General features: G+C 33.0%; 2 pseudogenes; both read left to right on the forward strand.

Moving 5' to 3' along the window:
- The first annotated feature begins 537 nt into the window (after positions 1–537).
- On the forward strand, positions 538–1,822 carry LOC149533861 (protein spotted leaf 11-like; annotated as a pseudogene).
- Positions 1,823–9,736: 7,914 nt separating this feature from the next.
- LOC149533862 (U-box domain-containing protein 13 pseudogene) lies at positions 9,737–10,849 on the forward strand (annotated as a pseudogene).
- The last annotated feature ends 5,442 nt before the right edge of the window (positions 10,850–16,291 follow it).

Below are 16,291 nucleotides of genomic sequence, written 5' to 3' on the forward strand. Positions count from 1 at the left end.
ACTTTTAAAGCCATTCAAAGGACCTTCTGGCACAAAGTTGAAAAGTTCCAATAATGTGATAAAATAATTTTTAGTAATCAATTAATGCTTGAATTTGAGTTTAATAAGTATCAGATTGATCAATAGGAAACAATTTTTTTTAGTTGGACCCACTTTGGGCCTGACTAATTTTTCTAGATTGACTATAGATTGTGGATTGAAATTTTGATGAGTATTATAATGGTTTCTTTTAATCATTATAATTACTTAAAGTGACATGTAATTTTATCTAAAATTTCACATGTGTGCCAAGTCTACACAAAGTTGAAAAGACACAAGGTTTACAACATTAAACATCATTAGAGAAGGTAATAAGAGATGATCAACATTACCAACATGAAAGCAAGAACTAGTCAACATCTTTGCCTATATGTTTCAACATCAAGACGAGGTTATTATTGTGAAGTTTGGAGCCAAGTGTGTATGAAATTGTTGTGTGAGGTTAGTATGGATTTATTGTGAGAATCTTCTAATGTATTTGATACATGAACCATATCAATGACGGGTAACATTTTCATGTTGATCTTTCATTGTTGAAGATAGAATGGCTAGTGGTTCCACCACAATCTACTCTCATATATGAAGTTGAATTGGTTTTAGTTCATGAAGGAAATATAATCTTGGCATATGAAGACTTTGGAGAAAATGGAGGCTGCTAGAAAGAAGAAGAACAAGAAGCATGACTCCACAAATTAATTCATAATGGTTTTGGGTAATATTCCATTTTCTTAAATTGAAGTGCATGATTTAGCATCTAATGTGTGCAGAATTTAGGAGTATTTTTAAGAAGCAATGTGCTAATCTTAACAGGAGGATAAAATTGTTCACACCCATGTTTGAGGAGCTCAAGGAGAGGAAGGACACAATTTTTTAAGAGTCATTGGAAGCATTAAAATCCCTATTGGATGCTCTCAAATCTACCAAGGAATTGCTTAGATTTGGCCATGAAGGTAGCAAGTTGTATTAGGTTTTAGAAAGAGAGCAACTTGCAAGAAAATAAAGGGAAGTTACTAATTAGTTGGAGGAAGCTCTGAGTCGGTTGTGTTATGAAGAACTTGACTTATTATATTAAGTTCAAGAATAGGTTGAACTAGTACATGCTCAGTTTAAGAGAGCAAAAGAACAGTTTGACACACCTGATTTAGAGCTTTAGTAAGACCATTCTACAGTGTTGTCTCAGAGAAGTGAAAAATATGTTGACTAGATGGTCCTCAAAAGACTACTAGAAAAGTTACAACTTAAAAGCATTGCTGATATTAGGCAAGAGTCACTAGCAGTACATACAATGGTGACTGAGAGTGAAGGAGGCCCTGGTGAGAGATTAGAGTAGATGTCAAATATTTTGAGGAAGTTAAAAGACTTTGTCTTGATGGAGAATCCTAAGATAGATACCCCTAATGATGAGAAAGGCTCCCATATCTAAACTACTCTTGCAAAGAAATCTAGCTCTACTATAATCACTAATGATTTTCATAGAAATGGTTGGATTTAGGACATGGAACTTGTCCTAAGACACAACAAATGTTGCTATACATATTTTTGACACTAAATTATGTATTGCAAAGTCTGGTTGCACAATGGTGTGAATTGAATGGTATTGAGATACCAAAAAGGTCAACCTTCAGTAGATGTGGAATGTCATGTGGATCAAGATACTGTGGATGTTCTTCTCCAAAAGCTATCAGTTCGGACTCTTGATGAAAAAAGAGCAAAAACTAGTGAATTACACCTTCTAGCAAAGAGGAATGCTTCTAGAGTTTTAATCCCACATTGGGTGGGTTAGGAAGCTTTTAGTTTCTTACATAGACAATCACACTTTAAGTTTAATGTATTGAAGACAAGTGGCTTTTAGAGGCCATGAGTTGCAAAGGGGGGCCTATTGTGGATAGTGAGCTAGCATGTAAATCAAGGAACTTTTAGCCAAATATGCTCACATGATGATGTGGCAAGGAAAAATGTGAAGGCATAAGATTCCACCACATGGAAGATCTAGCGATCAGTGCATTCCCGCTTCAAGAAGTTGGTCAGAGGTTAAGGAATGTAGGATTGTGCCCAGGCTGATGGTGATGTGGATGGTCTTTTCAGCAAGGTGACATGGAGGTGATGTGAAATCTAAGGGAAAATAAGGAGGTGACATGTGCCAACCATGTGTTAGCCTATCATAGGATGGCACGTGGTGCCTAGTTGATGGTGACATGGTAGATGTTGGCCAATGGTGTGCTGCAACATGGCAAAAAGTCAAACCATAGGTTGACCAAAATTTTAGGGGTGGAAAAAATAAAATATTTTTAAATGTCAATTTTAAAATATTTTATTAAAGGGCTCACATTATGTTTATTTTTAAATCAAAAAGGGGTTATTTTCTAAAGTGTAAACTTTAGAAAAAAAATAATTTTTTAAAATTAAGTTTGCAAACAAGAGCTTTAGTAGGGGGTATGATTTTCAAACTGAGATTTTGGGAGTTTCTGAGAGGAAAATATAGCAATATTATATATCACTGGAACTAGAAGAAGATGAACTTTCTGATTATGAGGTTAGTTTTTACACAGGAATTCACTAGTTTGAGTTATAGCCAAAAATGTAAGAGTTGGGCCTTCTCAGTAAAATGAGTGAAAATTGGAAATAAAATTATAGGTTTGGTAAAAGCACTTGGTAAAAGGTCTATTGGATTAATTTTGAGGATATTATGCCTTTCTGGTATAATTTGGCTCCAATTTTTAGTTAGAAAGAAAAAAATGATCAAGGATTTGATTCACCAATTGCAGAGAGAGATTAGACAGATTCTTTTCACTGTTAGGAGAGGTTTTTCAAGTGGACACATGTCATCTTCACAATAGATCCAAAAATTCATTCTCCTCTATATCTTTCTTTCTTTCATCCATTGTGAGGGTTGGTTCCAATTTTCATGGAAAAGACTACTCACTACTGTGATACCATTTTTTGGTTCCAGTTTTGATGTATTCCCATTATGATGACACCACATTTTCTTCAACAATTTCCCTTGTATGAATAATAGTAGAAAATATAATACAACAAGTTCAAATATATTAGGTGTTTCTATGTTTTGATTTCATGCATATGAATGTATTATTTCAAGGAAATAAATACAAAGAACAATACGTATTGAGTTTCAATTTAAATATTGTCTCCTTTATTAGTAGTTTTCAATGTTTTATGATCTTTGAACAAAGAGCCTAGGTCATAGTTGGAATCCCTTAAGGTTGTATGTTGTTTCATTGTTGCTTATAATTCAAAGAGTTATGTAAATGCTTTAGGGAAATCAACAGGGTTGCAAGTTTATTAAGGAGGATATCAGGTAAGAATGAGATTTAGATTGAACATAGATGTCTATTTACAAGGTGAATGGATAGATCAAATATCTAAAGATATGAATATGTCTCAAGTGTCCATATGTATATGATTGATTCATGGAATTGTCCAATAGATAAGGCACTGATCAGCTATAGGATCATTAGTTCTTATTACTACATATTAGGGGTTTTGTTGAATTCAACATTATTAATCAAATGCATTTACCCCCTTTCATGTTGAAGAGCTGAAAAGTATAATCCTCACTCAGCTTATGAATTGCATTATTTTGCATTTAGCTAGTGTAGATATATGCCATTACATGAGTTAATATGAGAATTTAGGGTTAAATTTTCTTAGTAGATTTAGGAATATGTTTTTGTATGGGTAACATATAATTGAATCTGAGGTCCACCCACCTAGGTTTTGTAGAGCCTGAAGTAGTAGAAGAGTCAAGCATGATAGTTGGCCTAGTGTCTAAAATGACATGTTGAAGATGGGAGTTAACTACCTCTAGATGTGTCTTGTTCTCATTAGGGCAATTTGAAACCTGTAGCATTTTAAAACACCAAGAAAATGGTGACTTTGCTGGGAACTCTATGAAGGAATTCATTGATAAGGAGTTGTAAATCTCGAATATATTGTGCATATTCAGTTTTGTATGCAAGGTTTTGTGTTCACTAGTTATATTTTATCCATTTGCAGTAGTAGCTTTGAGGTTGAATGAAAATTGTGTTGTTAAGAGTGTTCATCTTTAGTCAAGTTAGCTAGTTGTTTTTTTCAAAGTACTGCTATAAATTCAAAGTCAGAATTATTCAAAAAGTGTTTTCTCTCTTTGAAGTGTTTGATGAGTTGCAAATCCCATAAGCTGAAAGTTCAATTCAAATTTGTCATGTATCACTCATGTTATAAATCTTTGTCACAATTTTGAGTGGTGACTCTCTAAAAGATATTTGTACCAGTGCAAATTGGTTCTATATAAATGTTTTAAAAGAGTTTTGAGCTTGGTTGGGCAGATTTGAAAGTTATGCTAAGTTTTAGGCAAGAAGAGAGAATATACGAGTTCTTGACTGATGAGTTTTAAAGTGTTGTTCGATTTTCTGTCATAAGAAATTTTGAATGTTAAAAATGAATCACAGTAATGTTTTCATTTGGTTCTCCTCAAGGAGATGGTGGTTCTATAAGGATTTGATCAGCGGTGTGAAGAATTGAAATCAACACCTATGTTAGTCAGTAAATCGATGTTTTCATGTAGCAACACTAAAGGTATTTTTCATTTCCATGAAAGTAAGCTCCATAAAAGTTTCTCCATCAAGTGGTAATTTCAGTACCAAGTAGGAGAATGGTTGAATACATTTCAATATACTTTATGAGAAATAGATTCAACAAAAGTGGTTTTACATTTTGAAGTATGTTCAAAGTTTTGAATTGGTAGAAAGAATTCTAGATCTACTGCAAGTAATGAATTCTAAAATTAATTAGGGTGAATGAGTTTTAAACTTATTAGAAATGTCAAATTTCCCTACATCAAGTATGCAACTAGTTAGTAAGAATTATAGATCTGTTTCTACCAAGAGATACATGCCATTATGTTTTGATGGAATTCATGGTTTCCCAAATACTATGCCATATAATCTCAGAAAGTATTTACCTAAGTTTAGTGGGAACCATGAAAATTTATCCAATCATCATGTTCAAATGTTTAGTGACTTGGTTGGTGATTTTGAAATTTCTCATGAAGAATTCCATATGAAGTTTTTTGTTCAAGCTTTAGAAGATGATTATTTTGATAAGTATTTCAAGATTCAAATTAGGAATGATGAACTAGTTCCTAAATTTAATATCAATTTGCAAAGGTTGTAAATGAGATTCTTGAAACTTATAAGTTGGATGATCAAATGTGTTTAGTGGTTTATATTGATGCATTTGATAAGAAAACGAGTTATCTAATTAGAGATAAAGAGCCTAAGACTTTTCGTCAAGCATTCATGATAGTGATAGAGATTGAAAATAACATAAAGTACTAATTGACTAAGAGTCATTTCTCTATAAATGTTTGTTAGCAAGATGATGCTCAAAGGACAAATCTATTAGGATAAACCACGGACAGAAATAAAAACTACATGCAAATATAACCAATAACAGAAAATAATAGAACACACAGAAATGAACACAAGGCACCAAGATTTAACGTGGTTCACCCAATCCCTGGGCTACGTCCACCAAACAGCAAGTCCAATCTTATTACAATCCAGTGATTACAAGCTGATTACAATCCGTAATCCCTTACAGCTCAATACCGCCGTAAGAACCAATTTTGTATCACCACATATAAAAATTACCCAACCCTAAGCCATTTTTATACAAGTATTAAACCACTTTAGGGTTATAACATGTCGGCCATATGTCGGCCATAATATGTCGGCTACCATGTCGGCTACTTCCCAAAAAAAAATTTTCGGGCCGATGCCCCGAACCCCACTATTTATGAAGTATGCACAGTACTTTCCTGATCAGTCACCACAATCTAACAAAATCAATGTCATGAAGAGTGTGTAAATTCAGATCAGCAAGTAGGCACCCCTATTGTGGTAGATGATGTTGTTGAAAATTTAGAATAAAAGATATGTGCAGATGAAGTTTTTTGGTTTCAAGGAAGAGATGAACAAAGTGCACATGTTTTTGATATCACAACAAAAAATGATAACGTGGATTCACTTGATCAGTTAGATATGCAAGAAATGATTTCTTTTATTGATAGATTGCATTATGTTGAGAATGTTATAAAATTTGAAGTTGCAAAATGTTCATCTCTATATGAGGATGAAGTAGCTAGAAGTGATGTGTCAAGTGATGAAGGTAAAGTTTTTGATCTGACATATTGTGAAGAAGCATCATGTGAAGACAATGAAGAGAGTCATTATTCAAGTCAATTAGAGGATGGTGATAGTATCTATTCATCTTCATGTGAATCTAATGCAAATTGGGAAGAAGAAAGTAATGATGGAAGTGAGTGCTCTTATGCAACTAAAGGTATCAGTACTTTTCTTAAATCTGAGACTAAAATTCCATTTTATAATTGTACAAATTAGTTTGAGGTTGAAATTTGTGAAGAAGGTTTATCTACACCATATGAGGACAAAGGGATTATCTATAAGGATAAAATACCTAATTGTGTAGATGAATTTCTTGAAGGTATGTGCATTAGTAACCACCAGTATACAAATGATTCTAAGGTTAATGCATCAACACTTAATGATGATTGGTTTGCAAGACATTTGAATCACCTTTATGAAGACAATGAAAGTAACTTTGATCTATTTTCTACATGCTTCGTTGATGGAGTAGAAAGTGAGTCTTCGTATAGTTCTAATTTTTCCTCACGTGCTGAAAGTTTCCATGAGAGTGAAACTGGTCATGAGTTCAAAGTATACACTAACACTTTATATGATGAAGATCCTAATGATGACTAGCCTATTTTTTTTCAAGACATTCAAAGAGGATCATTACATGGAGTTATCAATCCTTTGTTTGAAAAGAACATGGAAGTTTTTGATTTAGTTGAGAATGAGTTTAATGATGATACCTTGTCTTACTATTGTAAGAGCTCAAATTATTCTTCTTCTAATTATTATAGTGAAAATGATTATGATGTTGCATCTTCTGATATTGATAATAAGGTGTTTGATGAAGTTGTTGTTGAAAATCAGCATGCACCTTGTAGCAAGTTTTATGATGAATACTTTAATGTGACAACTAATCCATTTTCTAATTTTGAAGAATCATTGAAGGATTCCATATTAGTTTTAGATTTTGACATTGATGATATATGTAAGTACAAATCTGATTACTCGTTTGAGTATCATTTGGTTATACATAAGGATGCATATTTTCAAAGTATGTGTGATCCTTTTCCCTATGTTGAGTATGAAGCTTTCATATTCAAGAATGATAGCATGCATGATTCATTTGATGAAGAGAGTTTTCAATTTGAGTATGATATTTTTGAGCATGCTGATCAAAACTTTCCTAATGAGAAAGTGATTAAGAATGAAGCTAGTTTTTATATGCATTATGAAATTGAGGATGTAGATTCGGTTTGGCCAAGAGAGTTGTTTCAATATACTAATCTAATTGGTGAGATTGATATGAATAATATTTCCAGATTACCTCATGAGAATGCAGATGAAAATTAGATTTATGATAGAGGTAAAAAGTTTTGTTAAAGTTTGGTGGCCTAAGGTCACCGTTTGTTCATAGTAGGAGTAGTTGTTTCTTAATTTCAATAAAGCTATTTGATAGAATTTTTTGCTATCATGTGTGTCATTTACTTCTTCCAGAGATCTAAATCCTTGTCATGCCTACAAGGGACATGCATCCCCAGATAGAGCCACTGTTGGGACTCAAAATTGAAGCCCTGATTTTGAGTACCAATGAAAAATCAAGCCCCATAAATGCTTTTTGATGCACATGAACCTAGCCATCCATTTGAGGCCCATGAGGTGTTTAAAGTTTATAAAACCTTGCATTTAGTGTGCCTATGTGTTTTTTATTGATAAATTTTCATTCTAAGCTATTTTATGAAGTCTCATTTTGAGTATTTGTCAAATCTACATTTTTCCTTAAGTGTCAAACAATGATAGGAGGCTGTGTTTGCAATTGAATATCTCACACCCAATTATGTTTCATGTCTCTTTGCTTTGAGGTTGTCTAGTTTCCATACTAGAGAGCCTATGTTTCATATTTTGAGTCATTTTGAATCCATTTGACTAGGTTTTGAATCCCTCAAAGTTGGTCTTTTAATGTTGTCATGTTGATGTAATTTATTTTGAATTTTGGGAAGCCCTATTTGACTTGTTATATTTTTGACCTAGTTGACCAAAATGAGAAAATTCCTATTGGGTTGCATTGTAGATTTTGGACACTTGCTATGTTTCAAATTTGAGCTTATGACAAATCTATTTGATCAGTTTTCAAATGCGATTCCAAATGCAATTTGTAACTTTTTGCTAGTGTCAAAAAATATAGAGTTATCGGTAGCCCTATTCATGATGTCATAACTTAGAATCTGTGATAGGTGAGATTGAATGGATTATACCACTATGATGTACTCTAAAAAGACTTCAAGTGTGCCAATTTTAAAGCCTTGATGAATTTGTCTGCACACTTTCCCATGTCATTTCCATTTGAAAAAAAAAGTTTTACTATTAGTATTTCCAGTCTGTAAATTCTAAGTAGCCCAATTTGAATGCTTTCCATTCGTGTCTTGTTATTATTCATAAGCCCTAATCCTAGATTTATGTTTTCCTCATTATAGCGATCCAATGCCCCAATTTTCATGCCCCCAAGTGTCAGTTTACCTAGTTTTTGAAGCCTATTTTGAACGTGATTTATGGTTTTTTGACATGTTTGTTTGTAGATGATTTTAAGTAAGTAACTTTGACAATCAATATCTTTTGACTAAAAATTTGTCATGAGATGATATTTTATGGGGTGCAAGTATGTGAAACAGAGAATCAGTATGTTTGGTTTCAGAATTCAGTTAGGTGTTCAGATTAGCTTTTAAAGCCAGTGAAAGGACCTTCTGGTACAAAGTCGACAAGTTGCAATAACTTGATAAAATAAATTTTAATGATTAATTAATGCTTGAATTTGAGTTTAATCAGTATCAGATTGATCAATAGGTTACTTTGCAATGTTAGTCATTCAAAAACAAAATTTTTTTTTAGCCAGATCCACTTTGTGCCTGACTAATTTTTGTAGATTGGCTAGACATTGTGGATTGAAATTTTGATGAGCATTATAATGGTTTCTTTTAATCATTATAATTACTTAAAGTGACATGTAGTTTTCTCTAAAATTGCACATGTACCAAATCTACACAAAGTTGAAAAGACAAAAGGCTTACAACATTGAACATCATTGGAGAAGGTAATAACAGATGGTCAATAGTACCAACATCAAAGGAAGAAGTGGTCAACATCTTTTCCTATATGTTTCAACATCATGATGAGGGTATTATTGTGAAGTTTGGAGCCAACTATATCTTAGATTTTTGTGTCAAGTTAGTATGGATTTATTGTGAGAATTTTCTAATGTATTTGATACATGAACCATATCAATGAGAGATAACATTTTGATGTGGATCTTTCATTATTGAAGACAGATTGGGTAGTGGTTCCACCACAATCTACTCTCATATACAAAGTTGAACCAGTTTTAGTTTGTGAAGGAAAAAGAATCTTGGGATATGAAGACTCTAGAGAAAATAGAGGCTACTAGAAAGAACAAGAAATTGAAACACGAGTCCACAAGTCCACATATCAATTCATAATGGTGATGGGGAATATCCCATTTTCTCAAATTGAAGTGTATGATTCAACATCTAATGTGTGGAGAATTTAGGAGTCCTTCTTCTCCTTCCTCTTCCTATCTTAATAGGCAAATAAAATTGCTCACACCCATGTTTGAGGAGCGCAATGAGAGGGAGGACCCATTGCTGCAAGAATCATTGGAAGCATTCAAATCCATACCAGATGCTCTCAAATCTACTAAGGAATTGCTCAGATTTGGCTATGAAGGTAGCAAGTTCTAGAAAGAGAGCAACTTGCAAGAAAATTATGGGAAGTTACTACTCATTTGGAGGAAGCTCTAAGTGAGTTGTGTTATGAAGAACGTGACTTATCAGATGAATTTCAAGAACATGTTGAACTGGTACATGCTTAGTTTAAGAGATAAAAGGATGGGCTAACACACTTAATTTGGAGCTTCAAGAAGTTCTTTCTATAGTGTTGTCTCAGTGAAGTGAAAAAGATGTTGACCAAATGGTCCTGAAAAGACTATAAAAAAAGTTACAACTTAAAAGCATTGTTGATATTATGTAAGAATCACTAGCACTACATACCATGGTGACTAAGAGTGAAGGAGACCCTGGAGAGAGATTAGGGTAGATGTTAGATATTTTGAGCAAGTTAAAAGACTTTGTCTTGATGAAGAATCTTGAGATAGATACCAATGATGATGAGAAAGGCTCCCATAGTTGCATCGCTCTTATAGAGAAATTTGGCTTTCCTATTATCCATGATGATTTTTGCTGCCCTATATCTCTAGAGCTGATGAAAGATCTAGTTATTGTGGCTATTGGACAAACATACGAGTGAATTGCATATTGAAATGGCCTAATTTAGGACATTGGACTTGTCCTAAGACACAATAGATGTTGCCACACATAGTTTTGACACCAAATTATGTATTGCAAAGTCTGATTGCATAATAGTGTGAATCGAATGGTATTGAGCTACCAAAAAGGTCAAGCTCTAGTAGATGTTGAAAGTCATGTGGATCTATATTGGATAATTCTGGTGATTGAGCTATTGTGGATGTTCTTCTCCAAAAGTTATCAGTTGGGACTCTTGATAAACAAAGAGAGACAGTTGGTGAATTACATCTTCTAGGAAAGAGGAAGGCTTCTAGAGTTTTAACCCCACATTGGGTGGGTTAGGAAGCTTTTAGTTTTTTAAATAGATGATCACACATTAAGTTTAATGTCTTGAAGACAAGTGACTTTTGGAGGCTGTGAGTTATAAAGGGGGGCCCACTATGCATGGTGAGCTAGCACACAAATAAAGGAACTTCTAGTCAAATATGCTTACATGATGATGTGGCAAGGAAAAATGAAAAGGCTCATGATTCTACCATGTGGAAGATCTAGCGGTTAGCACATTCTCACTTCAATAAGTTTCTCAAAGGTTAAGGAATATAGGAATGCACCCAGGTGCCATGTGGTAGTGGGGTTAGGCTGATGGTGATGTGGATGGTCTATTTAGCAAGGTGACATGGAGGTGATGTGAAATCCAAGGGAAAATAAGGAGGTGACACATGGAAACCATGTTTCAGCCTATCATAGGATGACATGTGGTGCCTGATCAATGGTGATGTGGCAGATATCAGCCAATGACATGCTACCACATGGTAAAAAGTCAAACCATAGGTTGACCAAAATTTGAAGGGTGGAAAAAATAAAATATTTTTAAATGTCAATTTTAAAATATTTTCTTAAAGGGCTCACATTTAATTTATTTTTAAATAAAAAGGGGGTTATTTTCTAGAGTGCAAACTTTAGAAAAAAAATATTTTTGGAAAACTGAGTTTGTAGACTGGAGCTTTAGTAGGGAGTGTGATTTTCAAAATAAGATTCTAGGAGTTCTTGAGAGGAAAATATAGTGATATTATATATCACCGAAACTAAAAGAAGATAAACTTTTTGATTATGAGGTTGGTTTTTGCACAGGAATTCATTGGTTTGAAATATAGCTATAGGCTTGGTGAAAACACTTGGTAAAAGGTCTATTGGATTAATTTTGAGGATATTATGTCATTATGGTATAATTTGGCTCCAATTTTTAGTTAGAAAGCAAAAAATGATCCAAGATTTGATTCACCAATTACAGAGAGAGATTAGAGAGATTCTTTTCACTATTAGGAGAGGTTTTTCAAGTGGACACATGTTGTCTTCACAACAAATTCAGGAATTCATTCTTCTCTATATCTTTCTTTCTTTCATCCTTTGTGAGGGTTGATTCCAATTTTTGGGGAAAGGACTACTCACTATTGTGATACCATTTTTTGGTTCTAGTTTTGATGTATTCCCATTACTATGATACCACATTTTCTTTGGCAATTTCCCTTGTATGAACAATAGTAGGAAAGATAATATAGCAAGTTCAGATCTATTAGGTGTTTCTATGTTTTGATTTCATGAATATTAATGTATTATTTCAAGCAAATCAATACAAAGAATAGTAGGTATTGAGTTTCATTTTAAATCTTGTCTCCTTTATCAGTAATTCTCAACATTTTATGATCTTTGAACAAAGAGCCTATGTCATAGTTGCAGTCCCTTAAGGTTGTATGTTGTTTTATTGTTGTTTATAATTCAAGGAGTTATGTAAATGCTTAAGGGAAATCAATAGGGTTGCAAGTTTATTGAGGAGGATATCAAGTAAGAATGAGATTTAGATTTAACATAGATGTCTATTTACAAGGTGAATGGATAGATCAAATATTTGAAGATATTAATATGTCTCAGGTATCCATATGTATGTGATTGATTCATGGAATTGTCCAATAGATAAGGCATTAATCAACTACAAGATCATTAGTTCATACTACTGCATATTAGGGGTTTTGCTAAATTCAACATTATTAATCAAATGCTTTTCCTCCTTTCATGTTGAAGAGCTAAAAAGTCTAACTCTCACTCAACTTATGAATCACATTGTTCTGCATTTAGCTACTACAGATATATGCCATTAAATGAGTTAATAGGAGAATTAAGGGTTAAATCTACTTAGTAGATTCAGGAATATATTTTTGCATTGGTACCATATAATTGAATCTGAGATCCACCCACCTAGGTTTTGTAGAGCCTAAAGTAGAAGGGTCAAGTCTCATAGTTAGCCCAATGTCTAAAATGACATGTTGAAGATGGGAGTTAGCTGCCCCTAGATGTGTCTAGTTCTCATTGAGGTAATTTGAAACCTGTAGCCTTTCAAAACACCAACAAATGACATGCTTTCTTCCAAAAGTCAATGATAGTAGGTTATGGCATAAAATATTTTGACATATGAACTTTAATATTATTATGAGGGCAAGTAGAATGTTTACTATTAGAGATTTTCCAAAGATTGTAAAGCTTACTGATACAATTTGCAAGGAGTGTGTTTTGGAAAAGCATAACAAAACTTCTTTTCCTAGAAAGAGGTTTACGACTAAAGAAAAGTTCGAGATTGAACACACATATCTCAATGGTCCTACAAATACTAGAGGATTCTATGGTGAAAGGCATTTTATGATTCTAGTTGATGATTTTTTAAGAATGATGTGGGCTGCTTTACTTTAAGAGAAATCTAAAGCATTTGACAAGTTCAAGATATTTAGGAATAGAGTTGAGAATGAATCTGGTATAAGATTACATGTTTAAGATCATATAGAGGAGGAAAATTTACTTCAAATGAGTTTAAAATGTTTTGTAAATAAAATGGAGTTAAAAGACAACTATTAGCTCTAAAAACCCCTGAATAGAATGGTGTTGCAGAGAGAAGGAACAAGTCTATTACATAATATGCAAGAGCTATGTTAGAAGAGAATGATGTATCCAAGATATTTTGGAGAGAAGTTATGAATACAATAGTCTACATTATGAACAAAGTACAATTCAAGAAGGACACAAACAAGACACCTTATGAACTCTATTTTGGTCACTCACCTATAGTTAAGTATTTTATAATATTTGGAAGTAAGTGTTACATAAAGAGAGATGATGGTATTGATAAGTTTGATGCTAGTAGTGATGAAGTTATGTTTCTTTGTTATTAATTGAAAAGAAAGGCTTATAGATGTTATAATCAAAGAACTAAGACTATTATGGAAAGTGAAAATGTAAGAATTGATGAGAAGTTCATAATATAAGAGAAAATAGTTGACTACAATTTAGATGACGATGTTGTTACAAAGCCAAGGAATGATTTGAAAAATGAAGGGAAGCCAAGTCAAGGAGAAAGTTCAGAACCTTCAGTAGAACCAAGAGTTGAGATAGAAACTCCTACTTTAGGCAAGAACATGATAAAGAATCACCCATCCAAATAGATCATCAAAAGAAAAGACAAAGATGTGATGACAAGAAGTAGTGTGAATGAAGAACTATGTTTGATATCTCAAGTTGAACCAAAGAATCCAAAGGAAACATGTAAAGATGACTACTAGAAACAAGCTATGTAAGAGGAATTGGATCATATAGAAAATAATGGAATATGGGAATTGGTCCCTATACCAATAGATAAGAATGTGGTAGAAACTGAATGAGAATTCAAGAATGCAATGAATGAACAAGGAGAAGTTGTAAGAAAAAAAGCAAGATTGTTATTTAAAAAATTACTCACAATAAGAAGGAATAGATTCTAAAGATACTTATGCTCCATTGGATATAATAGAAGCATTAAGACTATTTTTAGCCTATGCAACACAAAAGAAATTTAAAGTATATTAGATGGATGTCAAGTCATCATTTCTGAATGGAAAACTTGAAGAAGAGGTATAAATTAAGTAGCTCAAAGGATATCCTTTGATAGATGACAAGGATATTATATGAAAACTAAGGAAAACATTGTATGGATTGAAGCAAGTACCCAGAACCTGGTATGCTAGTTTAGATAAGCATTTGACAAAGCTCAGATATAGCAAAGGTATGGCATATAGCAATTTGTATTGGAAAGAAACTAATGATGGTTTGATGATTTTGGTAATATTTTTTGATGACATTATATTTGGAGGTAATGATGAAGACAGCAAAAAGTTTTTAGAAGAAATAAAGAAAGATTTAAAGTGAGTATGATAGGAGAAATGAAATATTTTCTAGGATTGCAGATAGTATAGAATAAAGAAAAAATCTTTATTTCTCAAACTAAGTACTTAAAGGACTTATTGAAATGGTTTGGTTTGGAAACATGTAAAATTGTTTGAACACTAATGGTAACTAGACACAAGTCATATACAAAGGATGAGACACCTACTATTGAGAAGAAAAAGTACAAATCTATGATTGGAGTATTGTAATATTTGACTCACACAAGGTTGGATATATAAAATGCAATTGGAATTGTTGCAAGATTCCAAGCTGATCCCAGAGAAGCACATTATGAAAGAGTCAAAAGGATATTTAGATATCTAAAAGGAATTTCAGAATTTTGATTGTGGTATGATATATCTAATGATTTTACTCTAAGTGCTTATACTAATGCTGATTGGGTAGGTAATATAGATGACATAAAGAGCACCAATGAAGAAGCCTTCTTTCTTGGAGGAAGATTGGTCTCTTGGTTAAGCAAGAAGTAGGATTGTACATCTCAAAGTACAATAGAAGTAGAGTCCATTATAGCAAGAAATAATTCTAATCAAGTTATTTGGATGAAATAGATGCTAAAGGATATAAGGATAGAAATAGGTGAACTTCTTGTTATACATTGTGACAACAAAAGCATGGTAAATATGTCTAAGAATCTAGTGTGGCATTTGAAGACTAAGCACATTTCTATTAAGTATCACATGTTGAGGGAAAAATTTGTAGAAAAAGAAATTAGATTGGAGTATGTAAGCACAAAATAGTAGATTGAAAATATATTCACTAAGCATCTTCCCAAAGAGACTTTTGAGTACTTGCAAGGTATTCTTCAGGATATGCCACTTCCTACATCAGAGTAGAAGATGGAAGAATGCATCAGTCTAGGGTAACAAAGAACCATTGTTTGTCTAGACTAGATGTTTATGCTTCCTACATGGGGGAGAATCTATGATGGATAGATTCATCTAGGACCCTTGATATTGTTGTAAATAGTTTCTTTTGGCACTTGGGATAGTTAGTTGTTGAAAATTTTGATGCAGAGATGTTGGTTTCTGAAACCTTTGACATTGATGTCAATGGGGGAGAATTTTGGCATGAAAAACACCATACTATGGGGGAGAGTTTGGCATCACACTATGGGGAAATGTATTACATGAACACATTATGGTAAGAAGATGTTTGGCATGAGTAAATTATTTTGGTACTAAGAATGGGGGAGAATCATTGAGGTAAATGAAGCATGAAGCAAGATTTGATTTGAAGACTATTTATCTTTTGTTGGTATTCTTGGAGCTAGATGTTTTTTATATATGTTTCCATCAATGCCAAAGTGGAAGATTATTGGAAATTTGGAGAGATTGTTGAAAGATTTGTTTGATTATGATATGTTATATTAATGACTGAGTTTGTCATTGATGTCAACATAGCATATTTGATGTCTTCTATGGTATCTAATAGAAGAACAATAGAAAAATCTAGTTGATACAGATGACTAGTTAGGCATGATAACCACCAAAGGTTATGGGAAATACATTTCAGTATCTA

The sequence above is a fragment of the Cupressus sempervirens genome, chromosome 10, assembly GCF_028749045.1.
Source record: "Cupressus sempervirens isolate cs-2001-9-10 chromosome 10, ASM2874904v1, whole genome shotgun sequence".
Taxonomy (NCBI): Eukaryota; Viridiplantae; Streptophyta; class Pinopsida; order Cupressales; family Cupressaceae; genus Cupressus; species Cupressus sempervirens.